The 23,249-nt window shown below is 38.5% G+C and overlaps 1 protein-coding gene and 1 pseudogene across 1 annotated transcript in view; one reads left to right on the top strand and one right to left on the bottom strand.

The window, feature by feature from the left end:
• LOC102948753 (pyridine nucleotide-disulfide oxidoreductase domain-containing protein 1) overlaps window positions 1–23,249 on the bottom strand; it is a 75,942-nt gene that overhangs the window by 10,108 nt on the left and 42,585 nt on the right. The window lies entirely within an intron of this gene.
• Window positions 1–23,249, top strand: part of LOC122240310 — a 152,453-nt pseudogene that overhangs the window by 110,246 nt on the left and 18,958 nt on the right.

The following is a 23,249-nucleotide window of genomic DNA, read 5'->3' as shown; positions in this document are numbered from 1 at the left end:
AATAGTGACAGTTCTACTTCTTTACCAATATGGATGGTTTTTATTTTTTTGTCTGATTGTTGCAGCTAGGACTCCCAACTGTGTTGAATAAGTGGTGAGAGTGGACATTCTTGTCTTTTCCTAATCTTAGAATAAAGGCTTTCAGTTTTTCATCATGTGTATGATATTAGCTGTGGGTTTTTCATGTATGGCTTTTATTATGTTGAGGTATGTTCCCTCTAAACCTAATTTGTTGAGAATTTTTATCCTGAATGGAAGTTGTATTTTATCAAATGCTTTTTCTCCATCTATTAAGTTGAGCATATGATTTTATTTTTCCTCTTGGTGATGTGATGTATCGTATTGATTGATTTGCAAATAATTGAACCACCCTTGCCTCTCTGGAGTAAATCCCACTAGATCTTGGTGAATGATTTTTTTGTTTTTTAGTGTATTGTTAAATTTGGTGTGCTAATATTTTATTGTGGGTTTTTGCATCTATGTTTATCAGAGATATTGACCTGTGGTTCTCTTTGTAGTGTCTTTATCTGGTTTTGGTATCAGGGTAATGCTGGCTTCATGGAATGAATTTGGAAGTTTTCCGTCCTTTTCTATTTTTTGAAATAGTTTGAGAAGAATAGGTATTAACTCTTCTTTAAATATTTGTAAGAATTCATCTGTGAAGTCATCCGGTGCTAAACTTTTGTTTGCTGGGAGTTTTTTGATTAACTGATTCAATTTCATTTCTGGTTATCATTCAGTTCAAATTTTCTATTTCTTCCTGATTCAGTTTTGGGATGTTATTGGTCTGTTTCTATTTCTTCCTGATACAGTTTTGGAAGTTGTATGTTTCTAAGAATTTATCCATTTCTTCTAGGATCAGAGTCTTCTTCTTCTATCAAATTTGTTGGCATATGATTTTTCATAATAGTGAATGATTGTTTTGATATATTGTTGAATGTGCTTTGCTAATATTGAGAATTTTTCATCTGCATTTATCAGGGATATTGGCCTATAGTTGTGTGTGTGTGTGTGTGTGTGTGTGTGTGTTTCTGTGGTATCTGTCTGGATTTGGTATGAGGGTAATGCCAGCCTTATAGGATGTATTGGGAAGCTTTCCTTCCCCTTCTATTTTTTGGAATAGTTGAGGAGAATAGGTATTAACTCTTTTTTAAATGCCTGATAGAATTTGCCTGTGAATCCATCTGGTCTTGGATTTTTCTTTGTTCATAGTTTTTTGATATCCTAGTTGAATTGCCTTACCTATAATTGGTCTGTTTCTATTTCTTCCTGATTCAGTTTTGGAAGGTTGTGTTTCTAGGAATTTTTTCATCTAGATTGTCCTATTTGTTGGCATATGTTTTCATAGTAGTCTCATAATCTTTTGTATATCTGTGGTATCAGTTATTTACCTTTCATTTCTGAATTTATTTGGTTCTCTCTCTTTTATCTTGATGAGTTTGACTAAAGGTTTATCAAGTGGTTTTTTTTATGTTTTCAAAGAACCAGCTCATGGAAACCACATTTTACTGAATTTCTTTTCTTTTTCCTTTCTTTTCCTTTTTCCCTTTCCCTTTCCCTTCTCTTCTTTCTGTCTCTATTTCATTTATTCTTCTTCTGGTGCTTATTATTTCCTTCCTTGTACTAACTTTGGGCTTTGTTTGTTCTTTTTCTAGTTGCTTTAGGTATAAGGTTAGAGTGAGATTTTTCTTTTTTCTTGAGGTAGGCTTGTAGTGCTATAAATTTCCCTCTTTGAACTGCTTTCACTGTGTTCCAAAGATTTTGGACCATTGTGTTTTTATTTTCAGTTGTCTCCAATGTGTTTTTTTTTTTTTTTTTTTAATTTCCTCTTTGCTTTTTTTGTTGACCTATTGGTGGCTTAGTATCATGTTATTTAAGCTCCATGTGTTTGTGTCTCCCCCCACCCCCTTTTCTCTTATAATTGATCTCTGGTTTCATACCATTGTGGTCAGAAAAAATTATTTATAATATTTCAATCTTTTTAAATTTTTTGAGGCTTTTTTTGTAGCCTAACGTGATTTATCCTGAAGAATATCCTATGTGCACTTGAAAAGAATATGTATTGTGCTGTTTTTTGATGTAATATTCTGTATGTATGTTAGCTCCATCTAGTCTAATGTGTTACTCAAAGATATTGTTCCCTCATTGATTTTCTGTTTTGATCTGTGTGTTGATGTAAGTGGGGTGTTAAAGTCTCCTATTATTGCATTACCATTAATTTCTCTCTTTATGTCTCTTAATATTTGCTTTATGTATTTAGATGTTCCAATGTTGGTTGCATAGTGAATTATAGTTGCTATATACTCTTGTTGGATTGATCTCTTTATTGTAATGTAATTCCTTTCTTTGTTATAATAGTCTTTGTTTTAAAGTCTATTTTGTCTGATATGTTGCTATCTCCACTTGTCTCCATTTGCATGGAATATTTTGTTTCATCTCTAAATTTTTAGTCTGTATGTTTTTTTAGGTCTGAAGTGAGTCTCTTGTAGGCAGCATATAGATGGGTCTTGTTTTGTGTTTTTTTTTTTTTTTTTTTCCTTTCAGCTCCTAGGTTTTGATTGCAGCATATTTAGACTGTTCACATTTAAGGTAATTATGAGTAGATATATACTTATTGCTATGTTGTTACTTGTTTTCTGGTTGTTGTTGTCGTTCTTTGTTCCTTATTCTCTTGCTCTCTTTTTTTGTAACTGATGACTTTCTTTTTTCTTTTTTTCTTTTTGATGACTTTCTTTAGTGTTATGCTTGGGTTTCTTTCTTTTTATTATTTATATATCTCATAGAGGTTATTGGCTTGTGGTTGCCATGAGGTTCATATATAACATGTGTATACCAATGTAAATTAAGCTGATGGCTACTCAAGTTTGAACTTTTTTTTTAATGTTTGTTTATTTTTGAGAGAGAGGCAGACAGAGTGCAAGTGGGGAAGGGCAGAGAGAGGGGGAGACAGAATCTGAAGTAGGCTCCAGGCTCCAAGCTGTCAGCACAGAGTCCCACATGGGGTTCCAGCTCACAAACTGTAAGATCATGACCTGAGCCAAAGTCGGACACTTAACTGCCTGAGCCACCCAGGCACCCCGAGTTTGAACACATTCTAAGAGAATTTCAATTTTACTATCCTCCTCAACGTTTATGTATATAGTAGAAGTTTTTACATCTCTTTATTTTGTGAGTTCCCATAATTTATTTTAGGTACAGTGGATTTTACTTCTCTTTATTTTTTAACCATACTAGCTATATAAGTGATTTCTCTAATACCTTACTGTTATGTTTGATTTTACTAATGGAATATTTTTCCTTTCATAATTGTTTAAATTTTTTATTATGGCCTTTTCCACTTAAAGAATTCCACTTAACTTTTTTTTTTTTTTTTTTTGGTAAGGCCGGTGTAGTGGTGATGAACTCCTTTACTTTTTATTTGTCAGGGAACTCTTTATTCCTTCTTCAATTCTGAATGATAACCTTGTTGTGTAGAGTATTCTTGGTTCCAGGTTTTTTCTTTTCACCACTTTGAATATATCATGCCATTCTCTTCTGGCTTGCAAAGTTTCTGCTGAAAAATCAGCTGATAGCCTCATGGGGTTTTCCTTGAATATAACTTTTTGTTTCTCTCTTGCTCCTTTTTAAAACTCTCTCTTTAATCTTTGCCATTTCCATTATGTGTTTTGTGTGGATCTCCTTGGGTTCATTTTTTTAAGGGCTGCCTGTACTTACTGAACCTTGGATGTCTGTTTTGTTCCCCATATTAGAGAACTATTTTAGCTATTATTTCTTCATATGAGTTTTCTGCCCCTTCCTCTCTTTCTTCTGTTTCTTGCACCCCTCTAATGCAAATGTTACTATGCTTAATGTTGTTACAGAGGACCCTGAATCTATCTTTTTAAATGATTATTTTTGAGAGAGAGAGAGAAAGGGAAGGAAGGAGGAAAAGAAACAGAGAATCCCAAGCAGGCCCCGTGCTGTTAGTGCAGAGCCTGACATGGGGTTCAAACCATGAACCGTGAGATCATGACCTAAGCCAAAATTGGGAGACAGACGCTTAATCAACTGAGCTACCCAGGCACCCCTATTCTCTTCTGGGTGGCTCAGTCAGTGAAGCATCCTTCTGACTTCGGCTCAGGTCACGATCTCACAGTTCATGGTTTCAAGCCCTGCATCAGGCTCTGTGCTGACAGCTCAGAGCCTGGAGCCTGCTTTGGATTCTGTGTCTCCCTCTCTCTCTGCCCTTTCCCTGCCTTCTCTCCCTCTCTCTCTCTCCCTCTCCCTCTCCCTCTCTCTCTCTCTCTCTCTCTCTCTCTCAAAAATACATTAAAAAAATAAATAAAATAAAACATTCAGGTTGGGTGTTCTCCATTACCCTGTCTTCCAGATTGCTGGACTGTTTTTCTGCTTCCTGTGATCTACTGTATTTTATTTCAGTTACCATATTCTTTGGCTCTCATTGGTTCTCTTTTATATTTTCCATCTGTTTGTTGAAGTTCTCACTGAGCTTATCCATTCTACTTTGTAGTCCAGTGAGCATTTTTATGACCGTTACTTTGAATTCTTCATCAAGTAGATTTGCCATATCCATTTCATTTAGTCCTTTATCTGAGGTTTTGTTTTCTCCTAAATGGAGCATATGGTCTGTCTCATTTTTTTTTTTTTTTGGACTTTTTTGTTTTTGTTTCTGTGAATTAGGCTGAGCAGCTACATCTCCTAAACTTGAAAGAATAGTCCTATGTATATGTGTGGTTGTCCCCTGTGCAGACTGTGTGTGCCTGGTGGCTTTCATTGACTTGGAGCTTTGCCTGGCATGGGCCAGGGATGCTGGGGTCCTCTGTGCTGGTGCTGCCTTGGTGGCACCAGAGCTGAAGTGGCCACTGGCCTGGGCAGTCCTCTCTGTACAGATGGTACCCTGGCACAAGAGCTGAAACTGATGTGGGTGCAAGCCAGGGTGTCCTAGGGTGTTCAGCATAGGGGACACCTACATGGGGTGGCTGGAGCTGAAGTGGGCATGACCCAGGGTGTGCTGGGATGCTCCGCACATGTTGTGTCCTGTGGGGCCGTGAGGCGGGACGGGGGCAGGGAGTCTCCCAGGGCACTCCCAAATCGGTGGTTCCTGGGCAAGGTGGCTGTAACCAAGGCGGGTGCAAGGCAGAGATTCCTGTGGTGCTCTGTGGCTAGAGCCACAGAGTGGCTAGAGCAGAAGAGAGCAAGAGCCAGGAGGTCCTGGAGTGCTGTGCACTGTGGTGTCCTAGCACATATCATCTGGAGTCAACATGGTAAGGTCTGCGTGGTTCCCAGGTGCTTTGTGCCTGTGTCACTTTGGCAGGTTGGCTGTAGTTGTAGTGAGCGCTGACCAGGGTGCTGCAGTGTGCATTGCATTGGGGCTGCCTTGGTAGGATGGCTTGGGATGGTGTAGACTAGGGACCAGTGCTCACTGAGGCAGTAGGCTAGCTAGGGTGCCTGGATTGTGCTCCCATCCATGCTAGCAAGGTGGAAGAGAACACAGGATCTGGCACTCACCAGGCCCTCCAATCCAGAGATTTCCAGCAGCTCCCTTGCCATTTGGTGGAGTTCTAGGGCTGGATCCTTTATATTTCAGTTGTTCTGTTAAACTGTGGCTTTTTTTCTGTGTCCTAGGGGGTTCAGGGCTAGTATGACCAGGGCTCGCAGAGGCAGCAGGCCAGCTATGGCTTCTGGAACCCGCTCCCGTCTGTGCTGTCAAGGTGGACTGGGAACGTTAACCATGGCACTTGCCAGCGCCTCAGATCTGGAGAGAGTTCTAGGAGCTGCCCCACCATTTGGTAGTGGCCTAAGGATAGTTCCTTTATATTCTAATTTCCCTTCCAAACTGTGGCTGTTTTTCTGTGTCCCAGGGCAGATGAACCTGCTCCCGGCCCTTCAATAGTATCCCTTCCCACTGTAGTTTGCAGCATAGGGGCTGGGAGTTTTCTTTGTTACAGTGTGTGTCTCTTGATGTTTTTCATGTGCTCTATCTTTTGTTGTGCAGAAGCTGTTCAGTCTGCTCGCAGTTCTTCAGAAGGAATTGCTCTGTTAATAGGTGTAGATTTGTTGTGTCTGTGGAGGAGATGAGTTCAGGGTCTTCTATGTTGCCATCTTGGATCGGAAGTTCTCTGTCAGTTAGGGTTTGATCAGAGAAGCAGAGGCACTATGCATGATACAAGGGATTTACTGGAGGAATTTAACCTTATGTGATTGTGTGAAGTGGTCAAGCTCTTCCCTGGTGTTTGTCACCTGCGTGTGTGGCACTGAAGTCCACGCCAACGGTCAGGAAGAGAAGGTGATGTACAGTGGGGGTGCAAAGGCAAATTGCAACCTGTGAATCGTGAATCGTGTTTCTTAGCAGAACCTGTATTAGTCTCAGTGCCTCACAGTCTCCAGTGTGGATGATTCAGGAGTGGGTGTACATGCACATGGACTGGCATACTGCTTGGCTGAGGGTTCAGAGAAGCTGAAGGAGAACCAACAGCATCTGGGGGAGCTGCAGACTCTGCTCTTTCCCCGAGGATATCTAGCAGCACCCAGAGTTGTGGGCTCGGTGCTGCCCTGTGCCAGTGAGGTCATCAATCCTGGCCTTAATTAACCTTTTCACATATGGAAAACAAGGGCACTCTTTCACTTCTACCTTCCATATATCTGGCTGTCCAAGGAAACAACTGTCCCTTGTACAACCAAAGATAAACTCTTCCTCTCCCCCTGAAAAGGGCACAGGTTCTTGTTATTCATCTTTGGATGATGCTCATTCCTCTTCCTGCTGAATCACATCCTTCTTTGGTAATCCTCTAACTTAACTCCTGAGATGTGAAGTCAGCTACTATTAACACATTTTATTTAGATGTTAGGAAAATAGGAAAAGGGACCTAAATACATACATACATACATACATACATACATACATACATACCACCAACGACAAGAAAATAAGAAACGCTTATAGTTATTACAGTCCTGTTTCTCACTTGATCATGTGGTCATTAGATGTTATTTTATAACTGTCTTCTTCAGTTTCCCATTCCTTATTCTTTTGCTCTCAGCAAGCATCTTAATTAGTCACACATCCTTGCCTGGTGTGTGGACTTGCCTTAGCAGTTTGCTTGTATTTGGGTTTTGTAGTTTTGTTTTGTTTTGTTTTTATTTTTGAGAGAGAATGCATGTGAGCTTAGGTGAGGGGCAGAGAGGGAGACAGAGGATCCAAAGCAGGTTCTGCATTATCAGTGCAAAGCCCAATGTGGGGCTCGAACTCATGAACCATGAGATCATGACCAGAGCAAAACTTGGATGCTTAACCAACTGAGCCACCAAGGCACCCCAGGTCTTGCAGTTTTGCATTAACTTTATTTTTTTATTTATGTTTTAATGTTTATTTATGTTTGAGAGAGAGAGAGAGAGAGAGAAACAGACAGACAATGTGAGCAGAGAGGGGCAGAGAGAGGGAGACAGATTCCAAAGCAGGCTCCAGGCTCTAGGCTCTGAGCTGTCAGCACAGAGCCCAATGCGGGGCTTGAACTCATGAACCGTGAGATCAAGACCTGAGCTGAAGTTAGATGCTTAACTGACTGAACCGTCCAGGTGCCCCTGCATTAACTTTCTAATCACAGGACTTGGGAATATCAAAAGGTACTCTAGAGGTTCCCCTACATTTCAGTCATACTCCTCCTTAATTTTCAGTAGTGTTGTAGCAATCCAATTTCCCTTGAATAGTCAGAATCACTCACCCAAGCCAGTACAGTAAACCCTTCTTTGCCTGCTGATTTACTGGCAACCAGGAGCTCAAGGTGGTCAAGAGGCAGTCCATTGCCATTTAAATGGAACCATTGCTTTTTCCCCTGGTAGAAGCATTTCTTCCTTGCTTTTGACCTCTAATTTTTTTTTTTTAATGTTTGTTTATTTTTTTGAGAGACAGAGTGTGAGCAGGGCAGGGGCAGAGAGAGAGGGAGACACAGAATCTGAAACATGCTCTAGGCTCTGAGCTGTCAGCACAGAGTCTGATGTGGGGCTCGAACCCACCAACCATGAGTTCATGACCTGAGCCAAAGTCAGACGCTTAACTGACTGAGCCTCCCAGGCGCCCCAGACCTCTAAACCAGCAAAGTTCAAAATTTCAGGGATGGGAAGCAAGCATTTCACTGGTGGATCACTAGGAAGCAATTGTAAGAGGAGCCACTCCCATTTCCACCCTGATCCCTAGACCCAAGAATCCTATCTATGGGACAAACAGTATTGTATTCACTGTTTTGGTAGGTAAGGGCAGTTATGCTGGCATCTACTTGATCTTTCCTACCATAATAGTCCTTAGTCATAGGCCAGGGGACCAATACATGGATTTGGTTAGTTGCTGAATATGTCTGTTCTGATAATATGATCTGGAACCGGGGAAATAACCGTAGAGTAGGTTAGAGGACCTCCTGGGCCCACTCTGTAATGAACCTGAGCAAAACTGCATCGATCATGTGACTTTTATAAAGTCCAGTCCGTGTTTTGACTGGTGGATCACCATGGCATTTTAGTCTTCCAGAAACTGTCATTTCAGAGTTAATGTCCAGTAATTTCTGAGAAGTTATTTTCCTTTCCCCAGTACGTAATTACTCTGATAAGTTCCTCTGGAGAATACTAGTGTGAAGACTTACTACATAAAATTTTAGTTATGTAATAGAATTCTTCCTCAAAGGGTCCCAACCTCCACTTTATTCAAGGGACTCTTTGTCTATAAATTGGGTCATTTCTGGGAACTGGTTGAAGGACTCTGACTCTGTAGTGATTCAGGTCAAACTTCCATTTACCAGAATCAGGGCTTTGTATTCTGCATATTCAGATTGAGTAATCTGTTTCAAGGACATCATGACCAACTAGCCAATGCCAGAGTTCTCTGTGGACTATTGTGATTACTGCTTCTGTTCTCTTGCCTCTTATAGCAACACACGTACCTTTTCTTTGGTTATGAATTGAATTGCTACCATTTAGCTCCCATGCCTTGGAATCCATCATTCTTGTTGATTCTGTTGACCTAGTTCAAAGGCAATACTTTCCTTACTGTCATTCCTAGCTTACAGAGAACAGCCACTATGAGTTCTTCAGGGATGCTGGGGCTCCCTTATTAATGTATTTTTCACAACCTTAGTGAAGGGAGTGTCCTCTGGATTTTCCTGGTGGACACAGCAAGAGAGTAGATAGTAATCTACCTGATAATCCACTCTAGCATTCCCATCTCCCTAAGCCTCTGGACTCCCTTTTTAGACTATACCTAGGAAGTTCTAGCACTTCAGTGTCATTGGAATCTACACCTGTGTCATTCCAGCCCAACTTTCTGACATTCATCATTGGAGCCATGTTTCTGGCAAACAGCCAAGTAAATTATTAGAGCCACTCCTGGCCACTGTATTTAATGCACTAAGCCAGAATTTTTGTATCAGTAAATTTAGCTTTTTACCTATTTTGTTCTGTTCACTCTGATTTAGTATCCTTAGAATCTATTCCCACATATATTCCCTACTTTTCTGGTGATACAGGCATACCTCAGAGATCTTATAGGTTTGTTTCTAACCACTACAATAAAGCCAATATCATAAAGCAAGGTAAATGAATTGTTTGGTTTCCCAGTGCATATAAAAATTATATTTATACTGTGATTTATTAAGTTTGCAATAGAATGTCTCAAACAACAATGTTCATATCTTAATTAAGAATACTTTATTGCTGGAGTTCTGTCAGTTGAGCATCCAGTTTTTGGTTTTAGCTCAGGTCATGATCTCACGGTTCATGGGTTTGAGGCCTGCTTCAGGCTCTACTGTCAGCGTGGGGGCCTGCTTGGGATTTCTCTCTCCCTGCTCCTCCCCAACTCACACTCTCTCCCCCTCTTTATCTCTCAAAATAAGTAAATAAACTTTAAAAAAAAAGAATACTTTATTGCTGAAAAATGAGCTTTCAGTGAATGTAGTATTTTTGCTGGTCAGGTGTCTTCCCTCGATGTTGATGGCTGCTGACTGATTGCTGGTTGCTGGTTGCTGAAAGTTGGGGTGGCTGTGGCAATTTCTTAAAACAAGACAGCAATCAAGTGTGCCACATTGGTAGGCTTTTCCTTTTTTTCATGTATGATTTCTCTGTACATGTGGTAGCATTTTACCTACAGTAGAACTTCTTTCAAAATTGGAGCCAGTCCTCTCAAAACCTGCTGCTGCTCCTTTATTAACTAGTAAGTTTATGTAATACTCTAAATCCTTTGTTGTTCTTTCAACAATTTTTACAGCATCTTCAAGAACCACTTTATTCGCTCACCCCTAAGATGACTCCTGTTATTTTTATCATGAGAGTGCAGCAGTTCACTCCCGTCTTCAGGCTCTACTTCTAATTCTAGTTCTTTGGCTGTTTCTACTGTATCTGCAGTGACTTTGTCCAATGAAATCTTGAACCCTCAAAGTCATCCATGAGGGTTGGAATCAACTTCTTCTGAATTCCTGTTAATATTGATATTTTGACTTCTTCCCATGAATAATGAATTTTCTGAATGGCATCTAGCATGGCAGATCCTTTCCAGAAGGTTTTCAATTGACTTTGCCCAGATCCATCAGAGCAATCCCTATCTGTGGCAGCTATAGCCTTATGAAATGTATTTTGTAAATAATAAGACTTGAAAGTCAAAAATGACTTATTGACCCATGGGTTGCAGATGGATGTTGTGTTATCAGGCGTGAAAACAAGATGAATCTCTTGGACATCTCCATCAGAGATGGAGCTCCATCAGAGCTCTTGGGTGACCAGATGCACTATCAATGGAAAAAATCTTTCTTTGTTTTATTCCCCCTGAGCACTAGGTCTCAACAGTGGGCTTAAAGTACTTAGTAAACATGTTATAAACAAATGTGCTGTCATTCAGGCTTACTGAACATAGACAGAGTATATTTAGCATAATTCTTGCCCCTATGAGTTTTGTAATGGTAAATGAGCATTGGCTCTGTTAGCTCCTAACAGAAAATCAGCCTATTCTTTGAAGCTTTGAAGCCAGGCATTGATTTTTCCTCTCTAGCTATTAAAGTCCTATTGATCTCTGTTTTACAATATAAATAAATAAACTTTTAAAAAAGTTAATGAAAAACAGTTGTTCTTGTAGACATTGAAAATTAACAGAGAAAAGTGTAGGGATTCTTTAAATCTTAATCATTAATCTACTCAACCTACATAAAACCATGTAGAAAAATATTAGATGAAAATTAAAACTTTATTTACCCAAACAAGCAGCCAGTTCTTAGTTTATTGACTCCAGTCTAGTGAGTATAGGTAATTGCAAGCAATTGCAGTAAAGGTTTTGTGATAAAGGTGTTAATAGGGAATTAAGTCAGTGCAAAGATCTGGTCTAGGGGCTGTCCAGAGAAGGCTGTCTGAGGAAGTGGCATTTGAGCTAAAAGCTGAAGGATAAGTAGGCAAAGAAAGGATAGCAGAGTAAGGAAGAGTGTTCATTCAGCGGAGCAGTATTTCTGAGAGCCCAAAAGTAAGAACATGTGTGTAGGGAATATCAGTAATCTGGAAGAATTTCAGTGTGGCAGGCAGTGAGGGGCAAGGCATGTGGAAAGAGTCTTGAAAGATACTATAAAATCTTCCTTAGATTAGTGGGAAACCATGGAAGGGTTTTATACCGGTAAGAGACTTGTCAGAATTGTGGTTTAGAAGATGGAGGAATTATAGAAATAATTAGGAGGTAGATTCAGAAGGACTTGGTATTCATTGGATGGGGGTAGGAGAAGGGATAGTCTAGAATGACGCCCAAATTCTAGGCTGGGACAAATGGTGAAGTTGTTCACTGAAGTAGGGTACATTTGGAGAAAGAATTTACGTGGGAATGGAGAGAGAGGGGAGAGAAATTGAGGATGGGGGGCTACTGAATGGGATATTCTTTGGAATGAACTGCTGTGAAGGGAAAAAGAGAGGGTGCCCTAAATTAGGTATCCAGGGTTTTTCAAAGATGAGAGAGGCTTGCCCATGTTTAAATGTAATGAGAAGTTACCATTGATGAGGGAGAATGTGAAAATACAGCAGAGAGACTATTTGAGATGGTAAAATCCCTGATAAAGTCTGAATCTGAGTATAGTTTTTAATTTATCTGCTCTCTGTCTCAGGTTATTTTAAGGAACAAACTACAGAGGTCAGCAATTTTAATAATGTAGAATAGCTATATAGCTGCAGACAGTTTCAGTAATAAGAGAAAGGGATATACTTTCAGAACTTCAGTCAAGGGGTGCCTGGGTGGCTTAGTCAGTTGAGCATCCAACTCTTGATTTCTGCTCAGGTCATGATCTCATTGAGTGCTCCCAGTGTAGAGCCTGCTTGGAATTCTCTCTCTGCCCCTACTCTGCTCATGCCATCTCTCTCTCTCTCTCTCAAATAAAATAAATATTAAAAAAAAAAAAAAGAACTTCAGTCAATAAACTATTCATCAGTTTCTACTCAGCATAAATTAATCTGGTACAGTGAGTGTGGAAGAATGCTTATGTAACTACCATTCTTAACTATACAGGTTGCTATCTTTGGAAAGCTTTGTAGTAATTTTTTCCTGATATAACTGGACAGTATTTGACTAGATTTATGTTATTTTGCTGAGATTACCAATACTGATTGTTAAAAAATGATAGTAAAGTAAAAATTCAAAATGATACCTATTTTTATTATTATTATTTTTTAATGTTTGTTTATTCTTGAGACAGAGACAGAGCGTGAACAGGGGAGGGGCAGAGAGAGAGAGGGATACATAGAATCTGAAACAGGCTCCAGGCTCTGAGCTGTCAGCACAGAGCCCGATGCAGGGCTTGAACCCACGAACTGTCAGATCATGACCTGAGCCGAAGTCGGATGCTTAACCGAGTGAGCCACCCAGGCGCCCCTATTTTTATAGTATTGAATAAAGGAAGAGATTTCCCTGTAATCTTCTATTTGCTTATTTGGTTAATGATCATTTATTTATTGCCTCTATTAATGAGGCTAAAAAATAGGAAGTATATTAATGTGTGATGCCCTCAGGTGAGTGGTAGAAACTTATTCTGGAGAAAGTGTAAATTTTAAGGTAGTTACTTTTTCTTTTAGGTTTTACCCTTGTGATTTGCCCATTGATCTCTCTTAGGGAAGACCAGTTAATGGTTTTAAAACATTAGGAATTTCAGCTACCATGTTAAATGTTTCTAAGGTATGCTTCTGTGGTTCTTTTTTTTTTTTTTTCCTTCTTTTTTTTTTTTTAAATTTAAACCCTTTACTGAAGTAGAGCCTTGGTTACAATTCAGTTGGTTCTAAAATTATAGACTAATGGGGCGCCTGGGTGGCTCAATCGATTAAGCCTCCAACTTCAGCTCAGGTCATGACGGTTTGTGGGTTTGAGCCCCGTGTCAGGCTCTGTGCTGACAGCTCGGAGCCTGGAGCCTTCTTCAGATTTTGTGTCTCCCTCTCTCTCTGCCCCTCCCCTGCTTATGCTCTGTCTCTCTCTGTCTCAAAAATAAATAAAAACATTAAGAATATTTTAACTTAATTTAATTAACATAAAGTATAAAAACAGATTAGATAGTAGTGGCCACGGTTGCATTTGATACGGGAATTAATATAACAACATGGGAGGTTTGTTATTCATCAGTGAATAAATCTATTGAATTATTACCAAGGATGTGCAGGTATGTATAACTCCTATTCAGAAGTAACTTTTAAAAAAGCTTTTCTAGAGAGCACACTATAGATGATGTTTAATAATTCTGTATTTTGAATCTTCATTATTAGCTAGTATTTTTAGAATGAAGTCATTTTTTTTTTTTTTTTTTTTTTTTTTTTTTTACTTTAAGTGCCTATTTTACTTGGGTGTCCCATCTTTGCCTTCTGAATTTTTGATTAGTGGTCTCTAATCTATAACTTCAATAACTGGATTATTTATGTATATATTTTTTAACTCATAAAGTGGATTAAGTTTCTATAGTCATTTTTTTCTTTTTATAATTTGAGGGAAGCTGTTACAAATTAACTTTCACATTTCTGAACTTTGTAGATGTGATATATTTAGACTATAAAGCATTGCTACCTGATTTTATGTATATTATTTTTGCATATTTTGAAATTTTTAAGTAGCTATGCAATCTCAAGATTTCTCACACTACCAGCTGAGATGACATGAAAGTGACTGTATTTTGTATTACAGCTTTGGAGATATATTCAGAATAAGTTCAATGGTGGTGATGGAAAATGTGGGACAACAGAAGCTTTATGAGATGGAGTCATTTTGTCAAAACATAACCAAGTAAGCCACATATCTTTTTTTTTTTAACTTTTTTATTTATTTGCATTTAAACATAAGCACAATTTGAAAGTCTAAGAAATTACTTTGAGTACTTGTTCACTAAGTAAATACACCAGTAGAGTATCAAGTATAAACCTGAAAAGCAAGTGTCTGAAGGATGGGAGCCAGTACATGAACTCTTAGGATCTGCCTTAATTCAAGAAAATATATTCTCTCTCTCTACCTGATAATCCTCCAAAACTATTTTTTTGTAGTTTTTAAGCAAAACAAGTATACTAAGATGCTGATTTTTTTAGTTGAAGAATAATTGAAGTAGAATGTTGTATTAATTTCAGGTTTATAACATAGTGATTCAGTATTCTCATACGTTACAAAATGGTTACCACAAGAAGTCTAGTTACCCTCTGTCTCCCTACAGAGTTGGTACAATATTATGGACTATATTCCCTCTACTGTACATCATATCCTGCTGTTATCTTTATACTAGAAGATGATACCTCTTAATCCTATTTCATTCATCCCCTCTTTCTTTGAAAGTTTTGATATAAATTGACAATGAGCTTAAGCTTTTTCTCTCTGGCACTGGCATATAGCTACATGCTTTATAATTTTGAAAAGGTGTATATAATAGGTTTTGAGAATTGAGCTTAGTAATGTATCATCTCACCAGCTGATGGGTTGATGAAATAAGAACATAGTTAAGCTTCTCCATAAGAAATAAATTTTAAGGCCATTTAGGGTGGTTTTAATGAGACCATATAATTCCCCAATGGCTTCTTAGTATTAGTCATCTTTATACTACTCAAAAATTTTGAACTGATAAGCAGTAGCTGGACAATAATGCCATTTCTTTCCTATAGAGGGCACAATAATCTAGTTAAATAGGAAAATGAAAATTTCATTAGACATCCAGTAGACTCCCAAGAAGTACATTTTGCGATTTAAATTTTTTTTTTTTAATGTTTATTTTGTTTTTGAGAGAGAGAAAGACAGAGTGTGAGCAGGAGAGGAGCAGAGAGAGAGGGAAACATGGAATCCGAAGCAGGTTCCAGGCTCTGAGCTGTCAGCACAGAGCCTGATGCGGGGCTTGAACCCACGAACTGTGAGATCATGACCTGAGCCGAAGTTGGACGCTTAACCGACTGAGCCACCCAGACGCCCCTGCATTTTGCGATTCAGAGTGAAACTGATACTGTAAAAGAAACTGCTTTGCTAATCAGGAAGATTATTTAATAGTTGCAAAATACTGAATTTCAAAGTGAATCTCTGACAACTTCATAAATGTTGTTTAGGGTACATATGGAAAAAATTATATGTGGTGGGGAGAAGACCAGTGCCCCAAAGATGTCTAAATCCAAATTCCTGTAAACTGTAAGCTACCTTGCATGGCAAAAGGGGATTAAGATTGCAAATGGAATTAAGGTTGACAATCAACCTTAAAGTAGGGATATAACTCTGGGTTGTTTGAGGAGTCCCGTATAATCCAAAGGGTCCTTAAATGGGGAAGGAAGCAGGAAAGGTCAGAATGATACTTATTGGCCTTGAAGATGGAGGAAACGGGGGCATTAACCAAGGAATTTAAGGCAGTCTTTAGAAACTGGAAAGGACAAGGAAACAGAGTCTTCCCTAGAGCCTCCAAAAGAAATCCATCCCTGCTGACACCTTGATTTTAATCTAGGGAGACCCATGTCAGACTTCTAACCTATAGAAATGTAAGATAATAAATTTGTGTTTTTTTTTAAGCCACTAAGTTTATGGTAATGTTATGATAAGCAACAGGAAAGTAATAGAACATATAACTGTGTTTTGGAATAGGAATTTTTAAAACTTGTTAGGTCATTTTAATAATTTTTATCTCTAAATGTGTTTGCAATGTCACTGTGTATCGATAGCTCAACATTTTGATGAAGCATGCAAGAAAATGTGTGATAACTGATGTAAAGGCATTTATTGAGTTCACTTTTTTCCTCACTGAAGTATAGGTGACATATAAGGTTATTTTCAGGTGTACAGCACAGTGGTTTGGTAAGTCTATACGTTGTGCTGTGCCCACTATAAGTGTGGCTACCATCCATCCCCATATAGTGCAATTACAATACCATTGACTACATTCCCTATGCTGTACCTTTCATCCCCATTACTTATTCATTCCATTACTGTTAAGCTGTATCTCCCACTCTCCTTCACCCATTTTACCCTCTCTCCCCTCTAGCAAACATCAATTTGTGTTCTGTATTTATGGGTCTGTTTCTGGGTTTTGTTTATTCCTTTGTTTCTTAGTTTCTACATATAAGTGAAATCCTATGGTATTTGTCTTGGACTTATTTCATGTAATACCCTCTCTAGGTCCATTCATGTTGTTGCAAATAGCAAGATCTTTTTTTATGGTTGAGTAATATTCCATTGTGTATGTATACCACATCTTCTTATCCATTCATGTGTCAACAATGGACACTTGAGTTGCTTCCATATCTTGGCTGTAAAAATAGGAGTGCATAGGTATTTCTAAATTAGTGTTTTCATTTTCTTTGGGTAAATACTTCGTAGTGGAATTACTGGATCATATGGTAATTCTATTTTTAATTTTTTGAGTAGCTTCTGTACTGTTTTCCACAGTGACTGTACCAATTTGCATTGCCATCAACAGTGCACAAGAATTCCCTTATCTCCCCATCCTCACCAACACTTGTTTCTTGTGTTTCTGATTTTAACTATTCTGGCAATGTGTGAAGTGATCCCACATTGTGGTTTTGATTTGCATTTCCCTGATGACTAGTGATGGTGAGCATCTTTTCATGTGTCTGTTGGCTATTTGTAAGTCTTCTTTGGAAAAAAGTCTGTTCAGGTCTTCTGCCCATTTTTTTAATTGGATTATTTCGCTTTTTTGGTTTGAGTTTATAAGCTCTTTACATATTTTGGATACTAACCCTTTATTGGATATGTCATTTGCAAATATCTTCTCCCATTCAGTAGGTTATCTTTCAGTTTTGTTTTTCTTCATTGTGGAAAAGCTTTTTTGGTGTGGACCCAATTAATTTATTTTTGCTTTTGTTTTCTCTTGTGTTAGGAGACATATTCAGAAAAATTATACTATGATATAATATACTAAATTATAAAATACTAAATACTAAAATAAATATACTAAAGAAATTATTGCCTAATGTTCTCTTCTGGCATTTTATGGTTTCAGCTCTCACGTTTAGGTCTTTATTCCATTTTGACTTTGGTTCTATGTATGGTGTTAAGAAAGTGGTTCAGTTTCAGTCTTTGCATGTAGCTGTCCAGTTTTCCCAACACTATTTATTGAAGAGACTTTTTCTTTATTGTGTATTCTTGCATTCTGTGTCATAGATTAATTGACGATGTAAGTGTGGATTTATTTCTGGGCTCCCTATTCCGTTCCATTGATCTGCATCTGTTTTTGTGCTAGTACAATACTGTTTTGGTTATTACAGTTTTCTACTACATCTTGAAATCTGGGATGTGAAATCCAGCTTTGTTCTTCCTTCTCAAGATTTATTTGGCTATCTGAGGTCTTCTGTGGTTCCATACAAATTTTAGGATTATTCTAGTTCTATGAAAAATGCTATTGGTATTTTGATAGAGATTGCATTGAATCTGTAGATTGCTTTGTGTATTAGGAATTTTATCAGTATTCTTCCAATCCATAAGCATGGAATATCTTTCCATCTGCTTATGTTACCTTTAATTTCTTTCATCATTGTTTTTTTCATTAAAGTATATGTTCTTTCACCTTCCTGGTTAAGTTTATTCCTGGGTATTTTATTATGTGTAGTGCAATTGTAAATGCAATTATGTTTTTAATTTATCTTTCTGCTACTTCATTAGTGTATAGAAACATAATTGATTTCTGTGTATTAATTTTGTATCCTGCAACTTTACTGAATTCATTCTAATACTTTTTGGTGAAGTCTTTAGGGTTTTCTTTGCATAGTTCTTTTTACTTACATATAGTGGCATTTTAATTCCTCCCTTACCAATATGGGTTTCCTTTATTTCTGGTTGCTGTGGCTAGTACTTCCAGTACTATGTTGAACAAAAGTGATGAGAGTGGACATCCTTGTCTTGCTCCTGATTATAGTGGAGAAGCTCCCAGTTTTTCATCATTAAGTGTAAGCTGCAAATTCTTCACGTATGACCTTTATTATGTTGAGGTGTGTTCCCTCTAAACTCACTTAGTTGACTTTTTGTCATGAGCAGATGTTGAATTTTGTCAGATGCTTTTTCTGCATCTATTGAGATGATCATATGGTTTTTACTCTTCCTCTTATAAATATGTAATAGATTTGCCAGTATTGAATTATCCATGTATCCCCAGAATCAATTCCACTTGACTGTTGAATGATCTTTTTAATGTATTGTTAAATATGGTTTGCTAATGTTTTGATGAGTATTTCTGCATCTTTGTTCATTGGGGATATTGGCCTATAGTATTCTTTTTGTCTGTTGTCTTTGGTTTTAGTATCAAGGTAAGTCTGGCCTCATGGAATATATTTAAAAGCTTTCCTTTCTCTTCTATTTTTTGGGTATAGTTTGAGGAGAATTAACTCCTCCTTGGAGCATTAACTCTTTTTTAAGTGTTGGGTAGAATTTACCTATGAATGCATGTGATCTTGGACCTTTATTGGTAGTTTTTGGATTATCACTCCTGTATTGTTCCTAGTAATTGGTCTGTTCAGACTTCCATTTTCCCTGATTCAGTTTTGGAAAACTATAGGTTTCTAGGAATTTACCTATTTATTCTAGGTTCTTCAATTGTTGGCATATAATTTTTCATAATACTCTTACAAGCTTTTGTATTTCTATGGTGTCAGTTGTTACTTCTCTTTCATTTCTGATTTTATTTGAGTCCTCTCTTATTTTTTCTCAATGAGTCTGGGTAACGGTTTATCAATTTCATTTATCTTTTCAAAATACCAGTTCTTGGTTTCCTTGATCTTTGTTTCTCTTAAACTCTGTTTCATTTACTTCTGCTTTTATCTTCATTATATCCTTCCTTCTACTTATCTTGGGTTTTGTTCTTTTTCTAGTTCCTTTGGGCGTAAGGTTAAATTTCTTGTTGTTTGAGGTAGGCTTTTATTGCTATAAATTTGTTAGAACAGCTTTTGCTGTGTCCCAAAGATTTTGAACCATTGTGTTTCCGTTTCCCTTTGTCTCCATGTATTTTTTGTGTAGTAGCATGTTGTTTACCCTCCACCTGTATATATTTTTTTTCTTTAGATTGATTTCTAGTTTCATACTGTTGTGTTCAGAAAAGATGCAGTCTTCTTACATTTACTTAACTTATTTTGTCCCCTAATGCCTCTGTTCTAGAGAATGCTCCATGTGCACTTGAAAGCATGTGTATTCTGCTCTTTTGGATGGAATGTTCTGTATGTGTCTATTGTGTGCATCTAGTCTAATGTGTTGTTCAAAGACAATGTCCTTGTTGACTTTCTGCCTTTATGATCTATCCATTGATATAAGTGGAGAGTTAAAGTTCCCTACCATTACTACATTACCATTAATTTTTCCCTTTGTCTGCTTATGTTTGCCTTATGTATCTAGATTCGTATGTTGGGTGCATACATAGGATTGGTACCTTTATTATTATGTGATGCCCTTCTTTGACTCTTGTTACAGTCTGTTTTAAAGTTTATTTTAACTGCTACTCTGGCTTTTCTTTTTGCTTTCATTTGCCTAATAAGTTTTTCCATCCCTTCACTTTCAGTCTGTATGTGTCTTTAGGCCCAAAGCAAGTCTCTTAGGCAACAGATAGATGAGTCTTGATTTTTTAATCCATTCCACCATCCTATGTCTTTTGAGTGGAACATTTAGACCATTTACATTAAAAAAAAAATTTTTTTTTTAACATTTTATTTATTTTTGAGACAGGGAGAGACAGAGCATGAACAGGGGAGGGTCAGAGAGAGGGAGACACAGAATCTGAAACAGGCTCCAGGCTCTCAGTTGTCAGCACAGAGCCCAACGCGGGGCTCAAACTCATGGACCGAGAGATCATGACCTGAGCTGAAGTCGGCCGTTTAACCGACTGAGCCACCCAGGCGCCCCTAGACCATTTACATTTAAAGCAATTATTAATAGCTGTATACTTACTGTCATTCTGTTGATTGTTTTCTGGGTGTTTTGTATCTTTTCTCTGTTCCTAGCTTTCTTTGTGATTGCTGACTTTCTGTAGCATTATATTTGGCTTTCTCTTTTCATTAAATTTTTTTTTTTAATGTTTATTTATTTTTGAGACAGAGAGACAGAGTGTGAGGGGGCAGGTGCAGAGAGAGAGGTAGACAGAGAATCTGAAACAGGGTCCAGGCTCTGAGCTGTCAGCACGGAGGTGGACACAGGACTCGAACTCACGAACCATGAAATCACGATCTGAGCTGAAGTTGGACCCTTAACCAACTGAGCTGCCCAGGAACCCCTCACTTCATTTCTTTTCTTTTTTTTTTAATATTTATTTTGTCAGAGAGAGAGAGGGAGAGAATGAGTAGGGGAGGGACAGAGAATGAGGGAGGGGGAGAGAGGAGCCCAAAACAGAGCTCAAACTCATGAACTGTGAGATGAGGACCTGAGCCAAAATCAAGACACTTAACCTACTGAGCCACTTAGGCACCCCCTTTTTTTCACTTTGAGTGTAGTTGACACACAATATTATAAGTACAACATAATGATTCAGCAACTCTGTTATGCTGTGCCCATCACAAATGTAGCTACCATCTGTCCCCATGCAACACTGTTAAAATACCACTGACTATATCCCATATACTGTACTTTTTCCTTTTTTTTTTCTTTTTTTCTTTTAACCTAATTTGGTTTTGGGTTTGTGGTTAGCATGAGGTTCATAAAGAACATCCTAAATATAAAGCAGTCTATATTGAATTCATGGGCATTTATAACACATTCGAAAAGAACTTCCTTTTCACTCCCCTCTCCATGGTTTATGTTTATGTTGCCAGTTTTACATCTTTTTATAGTTTCCTTATGTCTAATATGTTTTTTTCTTTTCCATTTAAAGAAGTCCCTTTTGCATTCTTGGAAGGCCAGTTTAGTGGTGATGAATTCCTTTACCTTTTGTATGGGAACTCTCTCTCCTTGAATTCCGAATGATAATCTTGTCAGGTATTCTTGAATGTAGGGTTTTTTATTTGTTTTTGTTTGTTTTTTTCCCTTCAGCACTTTGAATGTATAATGCCACTCTTCTGGCCTGCAAAGTTTCTGCTGAAAAATCAGCTGAGAGCTTTTAAGGGGTTTCCTTCTTTCTTACTATTACAATTCTCTCTCTTTAGCCTTTGACATTTTAATTATGTGTTGTGGTGTGGACCTTGAGTTCATCTTAGGGAGGGCTCTAAAATGCTTCCTGAATCTGGATGTCTAGTTCTTTCCTTAGGTTGGGAAGTTTCCAGCTATTATTTCTTCAAATAAATTTCTGCCCCTTTCTCTCCTTCTGGGGTCCTTATAATATGAATGTTTGTTCACTAGATGTTGTCAACAGATCCCTTAACCTATCCTCATTTTAAAAAATTCTTTATTTGGGGCAGGTGGCAGGAGGGGGACAGCTGACTAGCCCAATAGGTAGAACATGCAACTCGATCAAAGAGTTGTGAGTTCAAGCCTCACGCTGGGCATAGATTTTGCTTAAGAAAAAAAAATAAATCTTTATCTTTGCTGTTCAGTTTGGCTGCTTTCCATTACCCCATCTCCCAGATTGTTCTTCTGCATCATTAATCTACTTTTGATTCCCTCTAGTGTAGTTTTCATTTCAGTTGTATTCTTCAACTCTGGTTTTTATTTTCCAGTTCTTTGTTAAAGTTCTCATGGAGTTCTCCCACTCTTTTCTGTAGTCCAGTGAACATCTTTATGATCAATTACTTTAAATTCTTCATCAAGCATATTGCTTATCTTGATTTCATTTTCTTTTTCTGAGGTTTTGTCTTGTTCTTTCATTTAGAGCACATTCCTCTGTCTCATTTTGCTTAACTTTGTGTTTGTTTCTATGAATTAGACAGTAGAGCTACTCCTCCTAAACTTGAAGGAATGGTCTTTATGTGTGGTTGTCCTCTGTGTAGACTGTATGTATCTGGTGACTTTTGCTGTCTGGCATGGGATGGGGGTTGCAGTGTACCCCCTGCTGGCGCTGCCCTGGTAGAAGAGTGGTAGATTAAGTGGGTGTGGGCTGGGGGTGGGTCCTGAGGCTCTTGGCATTGGGTGCCCTGGCAGGAAAGCTAATGCTGAAGTGGGTGCAAGCCATGGGTAGTCCTGGGGTTCTCCGTGCAGAGGGCACCCTGGCAGGATGGCTGATATCCAAGTGGGTGTAAGCTGGGGTGTTCTGGGATGTGCAGAAGGTACTTTGATGGGGGCAGTTGGAGCTGAGGTGGGTTGCTGGCTGGGCACGTCACTGGGTGCTTTGTAAAGGGGACAACTTGGACAATTATAGCTGAAATGGGCATAGGCTGGGGTCACTCTAGGGTTCTCTGTATGGAGGGTGCCCTGCAAGGAAGCTCAAGTGTGGGTGTCCTGGCAGGGCAGCTGGAGCTGAAAAAAGGCATCAGCTGGGGGTCTGCTGAAAAGCTGTCTGAAACCACAGTGGTGCAGGCCTGAAGTGTTCCAGTGTGCTTTGTGCCTGCCTCAGTGTGGTGAGATAGTTGGAGCTATAGTGAGCACCGACCAGGGCTTCCTGGTATGCACCACCATGGGGCTGCCTTGGTGGGACAGCTGGGGCTGGTGTCAGGGCTTACTGAGGTGGCAGGCTGGTTAGGACACCTGGACCCTGCTCCCATCTATGCTGTCAAGGTTGTGGGAGGTGTATAAGCTGTGGCACATGTTAGACCTTCCAACCCAGAGAGAGTTGCAGCAGCTCCCCTCCCGTTTCGCAGGGTTCAAGGGCTACTTTATATTCTAGTTGCTCTTTTAAGCCAGGGCTTTTATTTTCTGTGGCCCAGGGTAGATGAATCTGCTCCTGGTACCTCAT

This window comes from Panthera tigris, chromosome B4, assembly GCF_018350195.1.
Source record: "Panthera tigris isolate Pti1 chromosome B4, P.tigris_Pti1_mat1.1, whole genome shotgun sequence".
Classification (NCBI taxonomy): domain Eukaryota; kingdom Metazoa; phylum Chordata; class Mammalia; order Carnivora; family Felidae; genus Panthera; species Panthera tigris.
This window is presented reverse-complemented; position numbering and strand designations above follow the sequence as displayed.